The sequence below is a fragment of the Giraffa tippelskirchi genome, chromosome 12 (genome assembly GCF_054371585.1).
Source record: "Giraffa tippelskirchi isolate mGirTip1 chromosome 12, T2T-mGirTip1v1.2.pri, whole genome shotgun sequence".
Taxonomy (NCBI): domain Eukaryota; kingdom Metazoa; phylum Chordata; class Mammalia; order Artiodactyla; family Giraffidae; genus Giraffa; species Giraffa tippelskirchi.
The window spans coordinates 43174600-43197868 of record NC_137286.1 but is presented as its reverse complement, the minus strand read 5'-3'; the positions used below and the strand labels follow the sequence as shown (position 1 = coordinate 43197868).

General features: G+C 42.9%; 1 non-coding gene across 1 annotated transcript; it reads left to right on the top strand.

Moving 5' to 3' along the window:
* The first annotated feature begins 13466 nt into the window (after positions 1-13466).
* Positions 13467-13537, top strand: TRNAG-GCC (transfer RNA glycine (anticodon GCC)). The gene has a single exon. It is a non-coding gene; the product is annotated as a tRNA-Gly (tRNA).
* Positions 13538-23269: the final 9732 nt, after the last annotated feature.

Sequence of the window (23269 nt, the reverse complement as noted above, 5' to 3'; positions counted from 1 at the left end):
CTTATTTATCTTTGCAGTAGATTTTTTTGTAGGCAAACTTTAACAGGTTAAGAAAGTTCCCTTCTATTCCTAGTTCATCACAAATTTACCATGAATGGAACTTCCTTGGTTGTCCAGCGGTTAAGACTCCCCTTCCAGTGCAGAGGGTGTGAGTTCAATCCCTGGTCAGAGAGCTAAGATGCCACATGACTTGGGGCTAAAAAAAATGAAACATAAAACAGAAGCAATATTGTAACAAACTCAATAAAAGACTTTAAAACTTTTTTTAAAGCTTAAAAAAAATGTTTACCCTGAATGAATGCTTTTTTTTTTTTTTACATGTTCGCCCTCCATCTATTGTAATGATCATATGGTTTTCTGCTTTAATCAATGAATATAAAGGAATGCATGAATAGATTTTCTAAAATTAAACTCTTCTTACATTCCTGGGACAAATATAGTTTGGCTATGATGTACTGTTACCTCTATGCATGGCTGGATTCAGCTTGCTAATTTTTTGTTCAGAAGTCCATGTTTGAAACTGGCTGGAAGTTTCCCTTTTTCTTACTGTTTTTGTCTGACTTTGATATCAATGTTATGCTTGCTTTATTAAGCAAGTAATAGAAAATTCTTTTTTCCCTATTTTATGAAATATTTATGTGAGACTAGAAAAGTATGTTCCTTAAATTACACTTAACTGTTTGTTAGATCCCAACTTTAAAGTCTTTAGACTTTAAGTACTCGGTTTGGGAAAAGTTTTTAACTATTGATTTCTTTCTTTAATGGTTTGTAGGACAATTTACATTTTCCATATTTCTTGGGTCAGTTTGATAAGTTATATTTTTCTAGAAAATTGTGCGTTTTATCCATGTTTTAAAATGGGGCACAGAATGAAATTAGAATATTTCCTAATGCCATACATAAAAACAAATTCAAAATAGATTACAGACCTAAATGTAAGACCAGACACTATAAAACTCTTAGAGGAAAATATAGGCAGAACATTCTTTGACATAAATTACAGCAAGATCCTTTTTGACTCACCTCTTAGAGTAATGAAAATAAAAACAATAATAAATAAATGAGACCTAACTAAACTTAAATGTTTTTACATAGCAAAGGAAACCATAAACAAGACAAAAAGACAACCCTCAGAATGGGAGAAAATATTTGCAAGTGAGCCACCAATAAGGAATTGACCTCTAAGATATACAAACATCTCAGACTTCCAGGTGGTTCAGTGGTAAAGAATCCACCTGTCAATATAGAAGATGCAGGAGACATGGGTTTGATCCCTTGGTCGGGAAGATCTCCTGAAGAAGGAAATGGCAGCCCACTCCAGTATTCTTGCCTGGAAAATACCACGGACAAAAGAGCCTGATGGGTTACAGTCCATAGGGTCTCAATAAATACTGACATGACTTAGAGACCAAACAACAATACAAACAGCTCATGCAGCTCAATTTCAAAAAAAAAAAAAAAAAACGTACCTTGAGGAAATCAGGGTTGAAAAAGACACACGTATCCCATTGTTCTTTGCAGCACTATTTACAATAGCTAGAACATGGAAGCAACCTGGATGTCCATTGACAGATGAATGGATAAAGAAGTTGTGGTACATATACACAATGGAATACTACTCAGCCACAAAAAGGGATGCATTTGAGTCAGTTCTGATGAGGTGGATGAACCTAGAACCTATTATACAGAATGAAGTGAGTCAGAAAGAGAAAGAGAAATATCATATTCTGACGCATATATACAGAATCTAGAAAAGTGGTACTGAAGGAATTTATTTACAGGGCAGCAATGGAGAAACAGACATAGGGAATAGACTTATGGACATGGGGAAAGGGGAGGAGAGGGTGAGGTGTATGGAAAGAGTAACATGGAAACTTACATTACCATATGTAAAATAGATAGCCAACAGGAATTTGTCGTATGGCTCAGGAAACTCAAAAAGGGGCTCTGTATCAATCTAGAGGGGTGGGATAGGGTGGGAGATGAGAGGGAGGTTCAAAAGGGAGGGTATATATGTATACATATGGCCGATTAATGTTGAGGTTTGACAGAAAGCAACAGAATTCTGTAAAGCAATTACCCTTCTATAAAAAAAAAAAAAACCCAATCAAAAATGGGACATAGAGTTGCCCATAATAGTATCTCATTACATTTTAATCTCTGCAGTATATATACTTATGTTGTGCTGCTTTAAGCCAGTTTTGTGATTTGCATGGAAGCCACAGAAAACTAATACACCACCCCTTAATATTAGTGTCTCTTAGGCTCTCTTTTTGCCTGACTGACCTTCAAATTTTACATTTCTCTGGGGATGTTTTCAAGGCTTAAAAAAAAATCTGTGTGCTGATAGCTCTTAAATCAGCATATTCTGTCTGACATTCTGCTCAAATTTCTACACCCAGCTGCTCACTAGATATGTTCACCTCCACATTCCATGATTCCTCAAATTCAGTGCAAACGGAACTCACCCAAACATACTCCTCCTTTGTATTGCTCTTCTCTGAATTAGGGGCTTTCGACCCAAATGCTTTGGCCTCCTGATGCAAAGAGCTGACTCATTGGGAAAGACCCTGATGCTGGGAAAGACTGAGGTTAGAAGGAGAAGGGGGCGACATAGGATGAGATGGTTGGATGGCATATGGACTCAATGGACGTGAGTTTGAGCGAACTCTGGGAGATAGTGAAGGACAGGGAAGCCTGGCATGACGTGGCTGAGCACCTGAACAACCACCTATGACAACAGCAGGCACAGAGGACACGGTGAGGGAAACACTGGCCCTGCTCTCAAGGAGCTGGCAATCTAGCTCACAGTAAACTTGCACTGGGGGGCCCACCTGTCTTTAGAGGTGATGCGACTTAGTATCACAGATGCGGCTCTTCTCTGGCTCCACCCATGGCAACTCGCACTCTGATTGGTGCAGCCGTGTACGACTCAGCTGCTCTCAACCACTGGCAATCCAGCAGGAAAAGAGATTCCAGGGGTGGTAGTCCCCTTCTGCCCTGTCCTGTTTTCCAAACCAGGGTGTGTTTCCTTGCATTCTTCACCACCCCACAACTTCTCTGGAAAGGAAGCTACAGGCGAGAGATTAGTTCTTTCCTTCCTTCTGGTCCGCTCTTGACAGGACTGGGTAGAAATTTCTCCAGACTATCGCCTGTGGGTGGCCTCTTTTCTGAGACAGAATTTCCTGTGTTTAAGATCTTTTTTTTGATTTTCAGTTGGAGTGGACATGGAGTAAAATGGAGAGAGCAATTTCATATATATACTATTCATACATGATAAAGTATATATAAAGTAATTCTATATGAAATAACTTTATATACATATACTATATTACTATAAATTAATATAGATAGTCAGTCAATCCTAAAGGAAGTCAGTCCTGAATATTCATTGGAAGGACTGATGCTGAAGCTGAAGCTCCAAAACTCTGGCCACCTGATGAGAAAAGTCGACTCATTGGAAAAGACCCTGATGCTGGGAAAGATTGAGGTCAGAAGGAGAAGGGGGCAACAGATGAGATGGTTGGATGGCATCATCAATTCAATGGACATGAGTCTGAGCAAACTCTGGGAGATAGTGAAGGACAGGGAAGCCTGGCATGCTGCAGACCGTGGGGTTGCAAGGAGTCAGACACGACTGAGCTACTGAACAACAAGATAAAGATACATACATGATAAAGCTACCATTTTACCCAGAATTGGAATGAGCTGGGAGATGAAAGAGAGAAAGAAGAAAATTGGAAGCTAATTGCTACTTAATAGCAGAAAAAGGAACTGAGAATGGCCTGCTTTACTTATTATTTGTCCTCCCTGAATTACAAAATAAACAGGACAAAACTTAGTATTTTATCTATACAGACTATAAAGTGTGACATTAAGATGCTCTGCTAATTAAACTTAATTGGAACCAGATTTATAAAACGGGCCATGAGCTGTGGAGGACAAGGACTCTGTGTCATTCACCTTCCTCTTCAGTCCACGCTGGCTGTTATTACTGTTGTCTAGCTGTTATCTAATTATCATGTGTAACAGAATTTAGAAATAATCGCTTTGGAGAATGATCAAAATGAGATTTTGCTTTTATTGATGATTATAAGATTGTTCTAAGCTCCACTGTGTCTAAACTAAGAGACCACAGACCTCTTTGTAAAAGGTGACTCCCTACAGCAGGATTGATGATAACTAAATGCTGTGAATCAGATTTTTGTTAAGCTCTTAGAAGAGTTAATTATTCAAAACCAATTTCTCCTTTTCTATCAACTGCACAGTCAGCACTTTATTGTTGTTGTTGTTAAGTCGCTAAATCCTGTCTGTTTGCGACCCCGTTGAATACAGCATGCCAGGCTTCCCTGTCTTTCACTATCTCCCGGAGTTTGCTTAAACTCAAGTCCATTGAGTCAGTGATGCTTTATAGCTGCTTTATACCACTTTATATATGTGTGTGAAAAAGAAAGCTGCATGTCTGTAAACATAGTCATCTGCCCCTGTTTCAGACTGACTTGTTCCATCAAGGCAAAGGAGTGCTGTGTCACAAAAGCCAACAGGGGTCCACATAGCATACGGAGCACTTGGGAGATGGGAGGGTGGCAGGGAAGCACAGGCAGGAAGTACAGAAGGGGACGAATGCAGGATGACAGTGTGTCAAAAGAGGATGGGAACCATGTGGGGAAAGGAGAGGTGGCACCTCAGAGAAAGAGAAAGGGAAATAAGAGCAAGAGGGCAAAGCAGCAGAAAACGTGAGTGAGAAGTGTGTGGGGAATGGATCTGGCCAAGGGGACACTGCAATGGGAGTTCCCCTCCACGCCTGGGTCAAAACAAAGGGACAGATGGAGGGGGATGTGTGTGGGAAGTGAAATGAACTCTCGACTTTCTATGTCCGGTTCCAGAGTGTCCTTGATGGGACTGTGTTATATCCATTTTCATCCATGTAGCAGGCACCATGCATGTATTATCTAGGATAGATGACTCTGAAACTAGTATTTATTGAGCAGCTATTATGGGTCTTGCCCTCCACCCAGGCATATTGCATATTGTTATTTCATCAAATCCTCATAAGTAGCCTGTGATAGAGTTTTTATCCTCCTGTTAGGGGTAGGGGAAATTAGTCTGAAGGGAGTTAAATAATTCTCCTCATGGTTGGACCTTGACTGATGTTTGTGTGTGTTTAAAAAGTCCTTGTCCTGAACAAGAAGACTTAACATGCTTTCAAAGCAAAAAGTCAGAGAAACACATTGTCCCTAAAGCCACAGTTTCATCAGACAGAGACCTTGTTTTTAAAATTATCAGTGGTGGGACTTCCCTGGTGGTCCAGAGGTTACGTGTCTGAACTTCCAAGGCAGGGGGCACAGGTTTGATCCCTGGTGGAGGAACTAAGATTCCACATGTGTAGCCAAAAATAAATAAATAATTTTTTTTTAATTAAAAGAAATAAAATAAATTACACAAAAATTAACAGTGGTAACAGCTTTACTGAATATTTGTCACTGCATCATGTGGGTCTCTGTCTTTCCATCATCTGATTGATGGAAAGCCATTTTCTTGCTATGTGATTAAGACATAAGAAAAGTGATATAGATGATCTTATTTGCAAAGCAGAAACAGAGACACAGACATTGAGAACAAATGTATGAACACCAATGGGGAAAGAAGGGATGGGATGAATTGGGGGACTAGGATTGACATATACACACTATTGATATGATACTATGTGTAAAAACCATAACTAATGAGAACCTACTATATAGCACAGGGAATTCTACTTGGTGCTCTGTGGTAATCTAAATGGGAAGGAAATCCAAAAAAGATGGGACATATGTGTAACTGATTCAGTTTGCTGTAGAGCAGAAACTGACACTACAGTGTAAAGGAACTATTAATATACTCCAATTTAAAAAAAAGAAAGAAATATTTTACAAAAAAGAAAAAAAAAGTAAGCCAAGGACATATATTTTAGGTTTTTATTACAGCATCACCTCTCTCCAAGATACTAGGTACCAATTTCTGAACTAAGTAAGTCACCCAGCTGCAACACAGCAGATAAACCACAAAATCTCAGGGCATAAGAGAATATTAGTTTATTTCTGAATCATATTAATCCAAAATAAGCATTTCTGATTAGCAAGCTCTGCTCTTTCAGCAAAAATTCAGGAACCCAGAATCTTTCCATCTTGTATCAACAGCTACCATCTCCAAGGTTGATGCAGAAGGTCAAGAAGAATGTGTGGGAGGCCTGAGTATGGGCAAGTCTCCTGAGCTCACATTTCATTGGCTAGAATGCAAACACATGACCACATTCATTGCGAAGGAAGCTGGGAATTGTAATCTAACTGTATTCCCAGAAAGAAGAGAAAATCTATTAATATATGGTTATTGGCTACCCCTGCCACATACACCCAGTTCCCAAATTTTAATTTACCATTCTCTTCTGGTTTCCAGATATAGAAAGAGCCAAAATAACGATGGACTGTTTAAAGTACTTTTGCCTCAAATATATACTGAGCGTATACTGTATGGAAATGAGTAGACTAGACAGGATATGAAATCTGCTTGGAACCATGGATGTCAGTGGAAGCTTCTCTGTAATATCCATTGTGTTATTTGCTAACTGCCTTCTTTCCAAAAGAAGGAAGGAAACACATGCTGTGTCCTAGGCCTTTTTTCAGGAGGGAAGATGGAAGCAATCGTTTTGATGGGGGCCAGTTTTCACTGGGAGAAAATGATGCTCTGGCTAAATGCTCACCAGAGGGTTCTGGTTTCCAACCTCTGCCCATCCTAGAAACACCAGGGACCCTCCCTGTACTTCTGGGTATCAGGACGCTCCTGCCTGATCCTCAGGGATACCCAGGTGTCTCCCGGCTCTCTTCTCTCACACAGGAGGCACTGTCATGACAAGTTCAGACTCGGCTGCAGGCAGATGACTGGACTACAGTTTCCTCCTCCCACCCCTTCCATTCTCATTAGAAACCCTGTATCATCCAAGATGGCTTCCCTGAGCCCCTACAGATTCAATTCCCCAGGCCTGTGTCACGGACAGTGGATACTGCAAGCTCCAGAGCATCCTAGCACATCTGCCAACTGTAACCTGGGCATCCTTTGCCCACGCCCCTAGGCTGGAGCTCCCTGAAAAGGACACATGTCCTTCTCCCTTCCTCTAAGTTCTCTGAAAGTCCGAATGCCCCAGGACCCACCAATCTCCCCTCTCCCCTGGTCCTTCACAGACAGCTTGTTTGGGGTGTGTGTATGAGGGGAGAGGTGGGGTTTGTTTTTTTTGCAAACACATAGTCTCTCTTTTTAAAAATATTTTTTAATTGAAGCATAGTTTATTTACAGTGTGTGTTAGTTTCAGGTATACAGATTCAGTCACATACATCTGGACAGAGGAGCCTGGTGGGCTACGGTCCATAGGATCTCAAAGAGTCAGACACGACTGAAGTGACTGAGCACACATGCCATATATATTTACATCCTTTTTCAGATTCTTTTCCCATACAGGTTATTCCAAAATATTGAGTATTGTTCCTTGTACTATACAGCAAATCCTTGTTTATCTACTTTATATATAGTTACTCCCAAATTCCTAATGTATGCTCCTCCCCCACCCCCACCTCGGGCTTTCACGGTGGCTCAGATGGTAAAGAATCTGCCTGCAATGCGGAAGACCCAGGTTTGATCTCTGGGAAGATCCGCTAGAGAAGGGAATGGCAACACATTCCAGTATTCTTGCCTGGAGAATTAAGAGAAGCCTGGTGGGCTATAATCCGTGGTGGTCGCTAAGAGTAGGACTCAACTGAACAACTAACACTTTCACTTTCCCCCCACCTTGGAAACAAGTCTGCTTGTTTTGTTCTAGACATCACATCTCAAAACTGATCAAGCCATCCCAAATAAAAACAGAAGCCTTGAATATGGCTGATTCAAGGCCCAAAGCCAATAGAAATGCCATCAGTCCATAGAGCTCCCGGGAATTCCCAGAGGGGCAGTCCAAGGAAGACCCCTGAGAACAGAACCCAGAAGGGGTGATGTCATACAGCCAATGCCCAAGTGAAGAGACTCCCGCTTTGCTCCTGCTCAGCACCCTGTCCCCTGACTTTTCCAATGACAGACTGAGCCCAACACCCACACGCCTCTGGTCCTGGCATTCACCTGTATGCTCCTCCCCAGAGTCAGACACAACTGAGCAACCAAGCACACAGGACACCCTAGGTCTATCTTTGCCTCGGTGTCCAGAGAAGGATCAGAATTGGAGCTAGTGGCAGTCAGCCTCCCGCCTGGCCTCGGGTTGCCCTGTAAGAGAGGAACCCACAGCCGCTGGAGGCCAGCAGAGAGTACATGGATGCAGCCCAGCCAAGAGGCATTCACCTCTTCTCATTCATTATCTAATTCTTCTGATCAATCTACAGACATATGCTGATGCCTTCTCTCTGCCAGGCCTGGTGCTGGACCTTGAGGACAGGATGACTCACACAGCCTCTCTGCCCAGACTTCATGCCCGGGGGAGTTTCCTCCCAGGAGCGTCTTGGTCCCTTTTAGCACAATCCCTTTGGAAAACAAGAGTCAGGGAGGGCCCCTTCTCAGCATGTTGGGCAACAGTCAGAGATTAGAATGGTAATGAATTTTCCCCCCCTGGAGGTATGGGTGAGGGATTTTAATACAAAAAAACAGTCCCCTTCAGGCCAAATAGCCTCTGAATATGCATGTCTTCCTGAATCACGGGCTCTCCTCAATTCCTTTCGAGGATCTCGGGATACGCATTTTCTCTCTGCTCTGGTGGGGGATGATGGGAAGAAAGGGGATGATGATGTTCCTTAGAAGAAGAGATGTAAACTCCTATCTCCTGCCCATGAGATTTCCTCACAGCCTGGCAGCTGCTCTGGTTTCTTCACATTTCGAAGAACTGGTTCCCTGGGTCAAAGGTCAACCCCCTACACTCAACAGCTGACGTTCCTAGAACCTCTTCCATCCACCCATTACCCACAGAAATCTCTCCCACGTTAACAGTGAGGCTCCTGCTAGGGTGCTGAATTCCCCTTTCCTGATTAGGGCCTGCTTCCACCCTCTTCTCTTGGGCTTGGGTGTCTCTCTAAGGTCAGCTATTCTGAGACTCTTCCCAGAACACCTGCTCCTGGGGCCGGTCCTGCTGGGCCACCCGGAGTGGGAGGGGGGATGTATGGCCAATTCAAAGGTCCCTGCTGCAGAGCCTTGGAAAAAGAGGCCAAAACATCCCACCACTTGGTTGATTTCTCTTTCTAGGTTGAAGGTCTTTTTATCCTCAGTCTCATCTTAGGAGCAGGGGGTTCCTTGTCCTTCTGCCAAGGCTCCTGTTTTTTGTAGCCTGTCCAGCTGTTTTTCCAGCCTGTGCAGCTGCTGTCTGTGCTCACCCAACTGCTCTTACAGGACTGGACATGTTTCTTTCTTTGCCTTCTCTTATCTCTTGGCAGCGAGCCAAGCAGCAGAAGCCACTAATAGTAACCAGCTACTCCAGCCGAGGTCGCCGCCTGGGGAGTTTCTTTCTCCTCCATCTCGGGAACAGGCTCTGCTAGTTCAGATTCTATCTTGTCTCCAAGGGTCCCCATGGAACTGTCCAGGGGTCCTGAGTTAGTTTTGCCTATTGGAGAACACTGCCCTCTCCTGTGAGCTCAAAGACTCGGCACGGAGGAAGGGGACACTCAAGGGGTTAAAGACATGGTCCCTGCCTCCCTTTCAATGCCCCCCTCCTTTAGGGTCCTCCACTGATTCTCTGACGCCCTAACAGTCCAGTTTGTTGGCCTCGGGAAAGACTCCTCCTTCGCTGCCCACTGCACTTTTCCTGGGTAGATTCTTCATTTGGAGGATCCAGCCAAGAATATTCTTTCTTTTCCATAGTGGAAATCCCCGGGAGGTCTCTGGATCCCCCTGCTTGTCTATAACATAGGGCAAATTCTCAAGCAGAGGCAATTTGACACTCCTGCCAAGGAATATTTGGTAATAACCTGAAGACATTCTTTTTTTTTTACAATTTTATTTATTTTTGGCCGTGCTGGGTCTTCATTGCTGCACAGGCTTCTCTAGTTGTGGTGCCTGGGTTTCTCATTGCGGAGGCTTCTCTTGTTGCAGAGCACACGCTCTAGGGTGCTTAGGCTTCAGTAGCTGCAGCAAATGGACTCAGTAGTTGTGGTTCCCCAGCTCTAGAACACAGGCTCAGCAGTCGTGATGCATGGGCTTAGTTGCTCTGTGGCATGTGGGATCTTCCCAGACCAGGGATTGAACCCGAGTCTCCTTCATTGGTGGGCAGATTCTTTACCACTGAGCCACCAGGGAAGCCCTGAAGACATGCTTGATTGTCACACGAGGGTGGAGGGATGCTGGTGGTAGAGGTGGTGAAGGGCAGAGGTCAAGCACTCCAGTAAACATCTAAGAAGCACAGGACTGCTCCCTCAACAAAGATTACCTGCACTAAAATGTCAGTGGTGGGGAGGTTGAGAAACTTTGCCCTAAGGGTTTTGGTCTCAAGGGATCTGTGAGGTTCTCTCCAGCCTGGCAGTCTATGAAAGCCCATCAACTTTGTCCCACTCCCACCCCAGGGGCTAACTCTCCTCTCCTGTCAAGTTCTGAGGGCATATTACTTGGGAAATATCCAATTAGTGTTTGATTTAATACCTAATGACAAAATTGTATTCAACTTAAATAAAACATACCTCGTTTGTAGATGTTGTGGCCCGTTTTGTGTTTGTAGAGTATTTATCAGTTTAATTCCAACATTTGGCTTTTTTAATGAAGCAGAAGTGCAAATATTTGTCATTGCCTTCTTTTTTTAAAATTAGTTTCTATTGGCGTATAGCTGCTTTACAATGTTCTGTTAATTTCTGCTGTACAGTAAAGTGAACCAGCTGTACATTTACATACATCCCCTCTTTTTTGGGTTACCATCTCATTTAGGTCACCACAGAGCTTTGGGTAGAGTTCCCTGTACTATACAGCAGGTTCTCATTAGTTACCTGTTTTATACATAGTATTAATAGTATATGGGCTTCACAGGGGGCAAGGAGAAAGAAATGGCGACCCACTCCAATATTCTTGTCTGGAAAATCCCATGGACAGAGGAGCCTGGTGGGCTACAGTCCATGGGGTCACAAAGAGTCGGGCACGACTGAGCGACTAACACACTTAGGGGGCACTAGTGGTAAAGAACCTGCCTGCCGATGCAGGAGATGTAAGAGACCCGGCACGGAGGAAGGAGATGGGGGTTTGACCCCTGGGTTAGGAAGATCTCCTGGAGGAGGGCATGGCAACTCACTCCAGTATTCTTGCTTGGAGAATCCCACGGACAGAAGAGCCTGGCGGGCTACAGTCAATAGGATCACAAAGAATCAGACACGACTCAGTGACTTAACACACACATACACATCAAATAGTTTATATATATGTCAATCCCAATCTCCCAGTTCATCCCAACCCCAATATTTTTTGTTGACTGTTGGATGAAGCTGTCCATTGGGACCTGGAAATTTTTTTTTTTACTTAACTTTCAAAATGCAGTTTTATCTTAATAGAGAAGAATGTGATTTTCCTTAGTCACTTTCTAGTTCAGAAGAAGTACTGACCTCTTTGAAAGTAAGACATTTTACATCAGCAAATATATTTAAGGAAGGAGAATGGATCTTTTCTTTCTGTTAAGGCTTTCACAAGATTTCCTGATACAGAGATTTTCACTTTTTCCTCTTGATCATGTTCCAGTAGGTTATCTATAGACTTGAAAGTAACAAAATTGTCTTTCTTTACACATTTGCCTCTCAAGTCAAAGTTCTTGCATCCAGATTAACCCCTAGAGGGGAGTCAAATAATTGACATCTGCTGGCTCTGAAATCTTTGAAGTCAGAAGCCAATTCCTCAGTCCAAAGCAGGGCTCAGGGAACTCAAAGGGAAGAAGAGTTTGTGAAAGTTTGTGTGTGTGACTGTGGTGTGTTAGGATGGCAGGGCTACAGCAGGAAGTGGGGGGTATCTGTCAGGAAGGGCAAAGGAAGAGGGAAGGGAAGCAACCAGAAGAGTGAAAGGAAAAGAGAAAAAACAAGGGTCAAAGAGGAGTGTTGGGAGAAGCCACGGAAAAAGGAGAGGATGGAGAAAGGGAAGGGGGACAACACAGGGCAACAGGGATGTGGGGCCAGGAAAGATGTACGAAGAATGAACCATGGCAGGATTCCAATGTGGAACAAGAAACTCCAAATTCTCAAATTAGGCAAACTTTTTTAAATGAGAAAAATATGACTGGATAAAGAAGATGTGGTCATTGCAGAAGACTGTGTCATTTGCAGAGACAAGGACAGACCTAGAGATTGTGATACAGAGTCAAAAAAAAAAAAATGTTGTATATTAACACATACGTGGAACCTATAAAATGGTACAAATGATCTTTGCAAAACAGGAATAGAAACACAGACATAGAGAACAAATGTATGGATACCAAGAAGGGAAGGAGGGGTGGGATGAACTGGGAGATTGGGATTGACATGCATACGTGCGAAGTTGCTTTAGTCATGTCTGACTTTTTGCGACCCCCATAGACTGTAGCCCACCAGGCTCCTCTGTCCATGGGATTTCCCAGGCAAGAATACTGGAGTGGGCTGCCATGCTCTCCTCCAGGGGATCATCCTGATCCAGGGATCAAATCCAATGTCTCCTGTGTCTCTTGCATTGGCAGAAGGATTCTTTACCACTGCGCCACCTGGGAAGACCATTCAGCCCCTGAGCACTTCTTAATACAGGGATCTGATGCTGCCATCTTGCCCACCCCTCAACGTATACACTGACTCTCAACATGTCTTCTTCTTTTGCTTAGTCCAGTCACTTTCTCTGAGATGCTCCATCTCTGCTTCCCTAAGCACTGCCCATCAAGAGCTCCCTTTCCCTCTTAAAATGGTGAGAAATAAGGTCCACAAGGCCTTTACTCACTGGTAAATTTCTGATTCTTCTTGGCACACCACCTTTGAGGATTCCTTGTTGAGCTACAGGACTCATTTCAGAGTAAACCCCTTCGAAGAGGTTCCTGGGTGTGTGCTAAGTTGTTTTGGTCACTTCCGACTCTTTGTGACCCCATGGACCATAGCCTGCCAGGCTCCTCTGTCCATGGAATTCTCCAGGCAAAAATTCTGGAGTGAGTTGCCATGCCCTCCTCCAGGGGATCTTCCTGACCCAGGAATCAAACATGAGTCTCTTATGTCTCCTGCATTGGCAGATGGTTTTTTGTTTGTTTTTTTTTTTAACCACTAGTGCCAGCTGTAAAGCCCAAGAAGAGATTCCTAAACCCCAGTAAACCCCGGGCAGTTCAGTCATCCCTGATGACTTCCTTCATCCTGGAATTCCTCTTAGAACTGGATGACTCACTGTGAGATCAGCAAGGACTTCATCTCCACTGGAGTGTGGGCACATCTCCTGGCACAAGGTGGCTACCTAATTGCTATAGATTTCACAGCTGGTAACCTGAGATGTGGGCTTCCCAGGTGGCTCAGTGGTAAAGAATCTGCCTGCCAAGCAGGAGACTCAGGTTCGATCCCTGAGCCGGGAAGATCTCCTGGAGGAGGAAATGGCAAACCATTTCAGTATTCTTGCCTGGAGAGTCCCATGGACAGGATTCTTGCCTGGTGGGAGAAGACAGAGGAGTCCACGTGGTCACAGAGAGTTGAACACAGCTGAGCATGCATGCTCTCAATTTTATCCTTTATCTTTATCAGAAAAATGCAGATTCCATTCAAGGTAACATTATGTCCAGTTAAAATATTTGATTTCCCAACCACATGAACAGTTCTGGCCAGTGAGAGGTAGACCCTGAATGAAAAGTCCAAGGTGTAGCAGGAACATGCCTCTTTATGGTCTCCTTTGCCTTTTCACCCCAGCTTTTTCATGTTGGGACCACAAATGATATGCCTGGGGCTGGAGCAGCCATTTCTTGACCCTGAGGCATTAAGTGCATAACAGATGACAAAGCAGAAAGATAGAAAGGGCTGTGATTCTAGTTGTGGCTCTGAGCCACCACATGAGTGCTGAACTGCTTACTCTGGGACTGCCTATATGTAAATCCACTCAAATCCTGCTTAAGCCACTATAGAAGGTGTTATGGATTGAATTATATCCCCTGGAAAACAATATATGTTGTGGTCCTGGTCTCCAGGAGCTCAGAATGTGACCTAATGTGGAGATAGGGTCCTTACAGAAGTAATCAAGTAAAAATGAGGTCATGAAGGTGGACCTGAATCCAGCATAACTGAGATCCTCATTTTCAAACAAGATTTGAAAATAGATACAGATACACAGAGTGTTTACAGATAATGGTTTCATCAAACCAGTCAATCCTAAAGGAAATCAACCCCGACTATTCATTGGAAGCACTGATGCTGAAGCTGAAACTCCAGTACTTTGGCCACCTAATGCAAAGAACCAATTCATTGGGAAAGACCCTGATGCTGGGAAGGATCAAGGGCAGGAGGAGAAGGGGACAACAGAAGATGAGATGGTTGGATGGCATCGTTGATTTAATAGACATGAGTTTGAGCAAAGTCCGGGAGATGGTAAAGGAGAGGGAAGCCTGGCATGCTGAAGTCCATGGGGTCGAAAAGAGTTAGACACAACTGAGAGACTGAACAACAACAATTTGCCATGAAGTAATGGGGCTGGATGCCATGATCTTAGTTTTTTGAATATTGAGTTTTAAGCCAGCCGTTTCACTCTCCTCTTTCACTTCCATCAAGAGGCTCTTTACTTCCTCTTGCTTTCTGCCATTAGGGTGGCGTCATCTGCATCTCTAAAGTTGTTGATATTTCTCTCTGCTGTCTACAAATCAAAGGGACCAATAAGAGAGGCTTTGCTCAGAGCCCTCAGAAGAAACCGGCTCTGCTGACACCTTGCTGTCTGAATTCACACCTCCAGAACTGTAAGACAATAAATTCCTGTTGCTTCAGCCCCTCAGTGTGGTGTTTCGTCAGCCCCCACAAACAACTACAGGAGGGTTTTCTGTTATTTGAAACAAGATGCCTGCCTATATGATATGGCCAAACAACTCCCCTTCTCCGCTGCCTCCCCCACACTCACCCTACCTATGACCTCAACCAACATCTGATCTAATCCAACATTTGGGAAAAAAAAAACCTCTCTGACTTAAGATGACTGTTCAGTGAGCTGTGGGGATAATCAGTAAATTGTATTTAAACTTAATGAGCCATTAAGAACAACTGAACCACCAGAGAGATCTCTCAGAGCTCTTAGCAAAAGCCAAGAGTTGAGTTCCTCCCACTCACGGGGGAGCCCATTGATTTTGGAAAAGCATCAACTTGTGTACAGACTGTCTGTGGCCACAAAGTCCTATCACAGTCTTGAGTCAATAAGATAGGGCCAGACAATAACATGGTTTTGCATTCTGACTGTCCTGGGCTCTAAATCCTGCCTGTGTCTGTCTCTATCTTGAGCAGCTTTCTAAGATTGATGGGTTCATTTTGGAGATTCGTTTGGAGGCAGGAGTTTCAATATTCTAACCATCTGTTGTTGTTCAGTTGCTAAGTCATGTCTGACTCTTTGTTACCCTATGAACTGCAACACACCAGGCTTTCCTGTCCTTCACCACCTCCCTGAGTTTGCTCAAACTCATGTCAATTGAGTCAATGATGCCATCCAACTATCTCATCCTATGTCACCCACTTCTCTTCAGCTCAGTTCAGTTCAGTTGCTCAGTCGTGTCCAACTCTTTGTGACCCCATGAACCCCAGGCCTCCTTGTCCATCAACATCTCCCGGAGCTTGCTCAAACTCATGTCCATTGAGTCAGTGATGCCATCCAACCATCTCATCCTCTGTTGTCCCCTTCTCCTCCTGCCCTCAATCTTTCCCAGCATCAGCATCAGGGTCTTTTCTAACAAGTCAGCTCTTTGCATCAGGTGGCCAAAGTTTTAGAGCTTCAGCTTCAGCATCAGTCCTTCTAACCATTAAGGGAGAATTAAATGGGTTGCCCCAGAAAGGACTTCATTCAGGTTTCCTCAACCGTGAACTTCCAGATGTTCAAGCTGGTTTTAGAAAAGGCAGAGGAACCAGAGATCAAATTGCCAATATCCGCTGGATCATCGAAAAAGCAAGAGAGTTCCAGAAAAACATCTATTTCTGCTTTATTGACTATGCCAAAGCCTTTAACTGTGTGGATCACAATAAACTGTGGAAAATTCTGAAAGAGATGGGAATACCAGACCATCTGACCTGTCTCTTGAGAAACCTGTATGCAGGTCAGGAAGCAACAGTCAGAACTGGACATGGAACAACAGACTGGTTCCAAATAGGAAAAGGAGTAAGTCAAGGCTGTATATTGTCACCCTGCTTATTTAACTTATATGCAGAGTACATCATGAGAAACGCTGGGCTGGAAGAAACACAAGCTGGAATCAAGATTGCCGGGAGAAATATCAATAACCTCAGATATGCGGATGACACCACCCTTATGGCAGAAAGTGAAGAAGAACTAAAGAGCCTCTTGATGAAGGTGAAGGAGGAGAGTGAAAAAGTTGGCTTAAAGCTCAACGTTCAGAAAACTAAGATCATGGCATCTGGTCCCATCACTCCATGGGAAATAGATGGGGAAACAGTGGAAACAGTGTCAGACTTTACTTTTTTGGGCTCCAGAATCACTGCTGATGGTGACTGCAGCCATGAAATTAAAAGAGGCTTACTCCTTGGAAGGAAGGTTATGGCCAACCTAGATAGCATATTTAAAAGCAGAGACATTACTTTGCCAACAAAAGTCCGTCTAGTCAAGGCTATGGTTTTTCCAGTGGTCATGTATGGATGTGAGAGTTGGACGGTGAAGAAAGCTGAGTGGTGAAGAATTGATGCTTTTGAACTGTGGTGTTGGAGAAGACTCTTGAGAGTCCCTTGGACTGCAAGGAGATCCAATCAATCCATCCTAAAAGAGATCAATCCTGGGTGTTCATTGGAAGGTCTGATGTTGAAGCTGAAACTCCAATACTTTGGCCACCTCATGCAAAGGGTTGACTCATTGGAAAAGACCCTAATGCTGGGTAGGATTGGGGGTGGGAGGAGAAGGGGACGACAGAGGATGAGATGGTTGGATGGCATAACCGACTCGATGGACATGGGTTTGGGTAGACTCCGGGAGTTGGTGATGGACAGAGAGGCCTGGCGTGCTGCAATTCATGGGGTCGCAAAGAGTCAGACACGACTGAGCTACTGAACTGAACTGAACTGAACTGGTTCCACCAAGAACGTGGAGGCCTGGATTATTCTTCACTCTCTTATAGTTAGTTACCTGGCAGCCCCAACTTTATGGAGCAAAAGGCAAGATATTTGGTAAATTCAAATTCCCACCCCATCCACGAGGTACTCAGTCCCATACTTCTCATAAATGCTTGAGTGAAATTTGAGATGCTCTTTCTCCCCCAAATGGAAAATATAGATAGGAGGTTTTCATTCATTTTGATCTCTTCTTTGGAGTGGAAGTGCTGGAATCTAGCTGGCAGTTAGTTCTAAATGTATATGAATGAAGACTGAGCTCTTGAAATTAAACTTTAATGACAATAACACATTGATGTACACGCTCATACAAACAAAAGATTTGAAACACTGCTACTAATGACAAATGGATCTTAAAAGCTTCCTAGGAACAAATGTTGGTCTTAGATACTTAATTACACACAAGCTGAACCCCGTGTAAGATACACTGTTCAGCAAATTCTAATGGTGACTGCTAAACTGTTATGATTCTTTATTTCTACATGCCATTTTAAATACAGTTAGCATTTTTTTTTCTTCTCAGATTGAACATTTAGTGAGTCTGGGGTCAAATATACTCCCTTTATGAGCTTGACTCTGTTATCGTATATGTGCTATTGTTTGTAAACCTGCTTACAGATTACACTGTGATTCTTACAATAAAGTGCCTCAGACAGAGCCCAAGTTTTAAAAGCCGTATTTCTCTACTTCCTAAAAATCTTCAATTTTTGTGTCATAAAGCCTCGGAAACACAAGATTCTTCTAAAAACCTTTTTAGTCACTGCAGTAAATTCAAAGTTGATGACAGATATTTAACTTTAATTGTCATAGAATTTCTAAACAATTTCAAAAAAGATTAAATAAATGAACTCTCAGAAATGTAATCATCCCTATAAGCAGAAATCATATCCCTGTTACCTATTAGTATCAATATGTGTATAAAGCAGCAATGGAGATTTTCAGATAATCTCTGAAAATGGTATACTCATTGGTTAAAACAATTATGTAAAAACCACAGCCATGAGAGAATGGGTGCATGTATGGCTGGGTCACTTTGCTGTGTACCTGAAACTATCACAACATTGTTAATCAGCTATACTTCAACATAAAATAAAAAGTTTAACTTTAAAAAGTATTATGAAGGCACTAAAATGATGATGTATATCTGCATTAATTGGGATAGAATAATGTCTGTGGCATACTTTTAAGGAGAAAGGTAGATTTCAATTTTATCATGTGTAGTACAATCTCATTAAAATAAATATTTAAAAAATTTTTAAATTTATTTTTAATTGGAGGATAATTGCTTTACATTGTTGTGTTGGTTTCTGCCTTACAACAACATGAATCAGCCATAAGTATACATATGTCCCCTCCCTCTTGAACCTAAAATAAATTAAATATTTCAGAAATTAAAAATAAAAAACCACACCCATGAGAAGGCTGGAAAACTTCCTTAAGCTACACACACACACACATACACACACACACACACACACACACACGCATAATTTTGAAATAAACAAGCACACTGAGCTCTCTCTAGATATTCACTTCTCCTTTGTATGCCTGTCATGTCTTTGCTTCCAAATGCATCATTTGCCTAAGGATATGGAAACAGACTCTTTAACATACATAATCAAGATAAACCCAGCACAAATTGTTCCAAGTTGTATACAAACCCTGGTCCCCAGTCTTCCTGTTGAAGAGCAGTCTTTTTCTTATTTGAAATCATCCTCAACAGGTGGAGACCACACCAAGTCCTTACCTGACTCTCAGGTAAGCCTGTGGGTAGAGGTGAGGAAGGTCTGACTTCCTAACACGGTCAGAATATTACTAGACTCAAGTGTAAAACCTCCTTTTCCCTGGATCAGTTTTTTTCCTATCCATCTTCCCTGGTGGGAAGGAAGTCTGTGATAAACAGGAATATAAAAAGAGGGCTGTGACTTAGAATACACAGTCAAATTCATAGAGGCAGAAGGTAGAATGGTGGTTGCCAGGACCTGGGGAGAGGGAAGTAATGGGGAGTTGTTTATTGTTTCTTGAATACAGAGTTTCAGTTTGAGATGATGGAAAGGTTCTGGGGGGCTTCCCTAGTGGCTCAGAGGTAAAGAATCTGCCTGCTGAGCAGGAGACCTGGGTTCAATCTCTGGCTCAGGAAGATCCCCTGGAGAAGGAATTGGCTCCCCACTCCAGTATTCCTGCCTGGAGAATCCCAGGGATGGCAGAGCCTGGTGGGCTGCCGTCTATGGGGTTGCACAGAGTCGGACACGACTGAAGTGACTTAGCAGCAGCAGCAGCTGCCAGTATTCTTGCCTGGAGAATCCCAAGGACAGAGGAGCCTGAGGGGCTAGCACAACAAGGTAAATGTACTTAATGCCACTGAATGGTACACTTCAAAAGAAGGTATGATATGTGTGTGTATGTTTATATACATACACAATGGAAGATTATTCCTCCATAAAAAAGAATGAAATTTTGCCATTTGCAACAACATAGATGGACTGAGAGGGTATTATATTTAGTGAAATAAGTCAGACAGAGAATGACAAGGATGTTATCACTTAAATTTGGAATTAAAAAATAAAAATAAAAATAAAAACAGATAAATACGTATAACAAAGCAGAGACAGACTCACAGACACTAAGAACAAACTCTGGTTACCACTGGAGGGAGGAGTAGGGAGAGGCAAGATGGGGAAGGGGATTGAGGTACAATTTACTACAGACAAAATAAAAAAGCTATCGATACAAATATATATTGTCATTTTAAAAGTCAGATTCTTAGCTTCTAACCCAGACCTATTGCACCAAGTATTTGTTGGAGGAAAAAATCAAGCATCTGTATTTTAGACATTCCCCCAGGTGATTCTTACACACAGTAAACTTTGAGAACGACCCTATCAGGTAAATAGAAGCCCAAGGCAGTCAGCTTAAACTCCCAGATGAAGTTAATTTTCTCTACCTTCAGAGTATGATCTAAAGGATAAGGTGACGTCAGGGCTTCTCCAGCACGGATATTTCCCCCAGTGATACTGGGCAATGTTCGGACATATTTTGGGTTGTCAAATTTGGGACTATGCTGCTATTAAAAAAAAAAAAAAAAAAGTGGTTAAAATGATAAGTTCATGTGAAGTATATTTTAACCACCGTTTCTTTTTAAAGTTGTGTTAGTCACTCAGTCGTGTCCAACTCTTTGTGACTCCCTGGACTATAGCCCATCAGGTTCCTCTGTCCATGGAATTCTCTAGGCAAGAATACTGGAGTGGGTTGCCATTTCCTTCTCCATCTTTTTAAAGTTAAACATAAACAAAGAAGGGCATGTTAGTCAAACAACATCTAGACTTGTCATGTCTGATTCTTTGAGACACCATGGACTGTAACCCACCAGGCTTCTCTGTCCATGGGATTCTCCAGGCAAGAATACTGGAGTGGGTTGCCATGTCCTCCTCCAGGGGATCTTTCTGACCCAGGGATTGAACCTGCATCTCTTATGTCTCCTGCATTGGGAGGCAGGTTCTTTACCACTAGCACCACCTGGGAAACCCTTTTCTACTCCTCTCCAATGAGTCCCCTTAGGAATTTGGAAAAAGATGTGGACCCTACAGATGACTTCTTCAGCTGGCCCACAGCCAGTGTTCATGGCAGAGCCTCTGCTTGGAGAGCAGGTCTGGTCCTCACTAACCTCCACATCCAGTCACTCACCAAATCTTGTCACACACCTGGCAGCAAGCGTGGTGCACCCTCCATGGTTTGTGTCAGGACCACTCGGCATGGGCCAGTGGGACTAAGCCACCAAGAAGGCACTTCCCAAGGTGACATGAATGGAGACAGGTGCCCTGGCTCTGCTTCTGTGTGAGCACACTCAAGTACGACTGTCCAGTCATGCGCTACCAGACCTCACGTGAACAAAAGCACATCATTTACAGAAAAGTGAAAGCCTTGGAGCTACACAGCATGGAAGAGAGAAGATTCAAGTCTCATAGTGTCTTCAAGTCACTGGTGAGCCGTCAGGTAAAAGGTTAACGTAACTTGTTTCATAACATGAAGGCTGCTGGGTGGAGTTTCAACTTTAGACTCTGGACAAGGACCAGCTTTCTCACAGTTAGACCTGCCCAAAGGCAAAAGGGTGATGAGGTTCCAGACAGAGAATGACAAATACCATATGATTTTACTCATATGTGCTATCTAAAAAAAAAAAAAAGAAAAGAGTGAAGATAACAAAACAGAGTCATAGATTCAGAGAACAAACAGGCAGTTGCCAAAGGGGACAGGGTGGGGGGAGCAGAGAAATAGGGGAGGGGGATTAACAGGTATAAACTTTCAGGGCTTCCTGGTGGCTCAGTGATAAACAATCCATATGCCAATGTAGGAGACATGGGTTCAATCCCTGGTCTGGGAAGATCCCACATGCCACAGAGCAACTAACCCTGTGGGCCACAATTACTGAAGCTCACGAGCTCTAGAGCCCGTGCTCAGCAACAAGAGAGAAGCCACCACAATGAGAAGCCTGCACACCACAACTAGAGAGTAGCCCCTGCTCACCGCAAGTAGAGATAAAGCCCACACAGCCATGAAGACCCAGCACAGCCAAATAAATAAAGAAATGAAATTATTAAAAAAAAGATACCAACTTTCAGTTACAAAATAAATGAGTTACAGTATGAAATGTACAGTGTGGAGAATACAGTCAATAATTGTGTAACATCTTTGTATGGTGACAGATGACAATTAGACTTATCATTTTGAAACATATAGAAATACTACAAACTATGCTGTATGCCAGGAACTAACATGGTTTTGTAGGTCAATTACACTCCAGAAACAAACTCCTAGAAAAAGAGATCATACCTATGATTACCAGACAAGGCAGGTGGGGGGAGTGGAAATTGGATAAAGCAGTTGTGAAATAAATAAGTACTAAGGAGATAACATACAACATGGTAAAGATAATTTACACTGCTCTATGCTATATACGGAAGTTGTTAAGAGACTAAATCATGAGTTTGCATAACAAGGAAAATATGTCTATTTCTTTAAGGTTGTATCTCTGTGAGATGATGCATGTTCACAAACCTATTGTGATAATCATTTCATGATATAGATCAAATCACTGTGCCATACACCTTAAATTTATACAGTGCTGTAGACTAATTGTATCTTAGTAAAATTGGAAGGGGGGAAAAATGATGGCTTCTCAAAACTCTTCACGAAAACTCCAGCATTGGTGGAGGTGCTGTCTGAATTAGATTACATTTATTTATTTTTGGCAAAAAAAAATAATTATATCATTGTCATGTAGCATAAAATTATGGAATTGATTAACTTATTTAATTCCTTTTTTTCAATTAAAAAAAATTTCTTATTGGAGTATAGTTGCTTTACAATGTTGTGCTAGTTTCTGCTGTACACCAAAGTGGATCAGCTACACGTACACATATATCCCCTCCTTTCTGAACCCCCTTCCCATTTTGGTCACCACCCAACATTGAGTAGAGCTCTCTGTGTGATACAGGAGGTTCTCACTAGCTATCTATTCTATTATTTAGTTACTCAGTTGTGTCCAACTCTTTGCAACCCCGTGGACTGTAGCCTGCCAGGCTCCCCTGTCCTTGGGATTTCCCAGGCAAGAATACTGGAGTGGGTTGCCGTTTCCTACTCCAGAGATCTTCCCGACCCAGGGATCAAACCCAAGTCTCCTGTGTCTCCTGCATTGGCAGGTGGACTCTTTACCATTGAGCCACCTGGGAAGCCCATTAATAGTGTAGATATATGATTTAAACTCCCCTCTTGTGCCAAGATTCTCTAATCACCTCATTTCATTCCCTCCCTCTGAGTCCAGCTGCTATCTCCCTGGGGTGGGGCACTCACCACCTCATCTTGGGTCACTGATCTTTTTTTGTAGGTACTCAACCCTGGGAGAGGGAAATGGCAACCCACTCCAGTATTCTTGCTTGGAGAATCCTGTGGACAGAGGAGCCTGGAAGGCTGCTGTCCATAGTGTCACACAGAGTCGGATACGACTGAAGTGACTT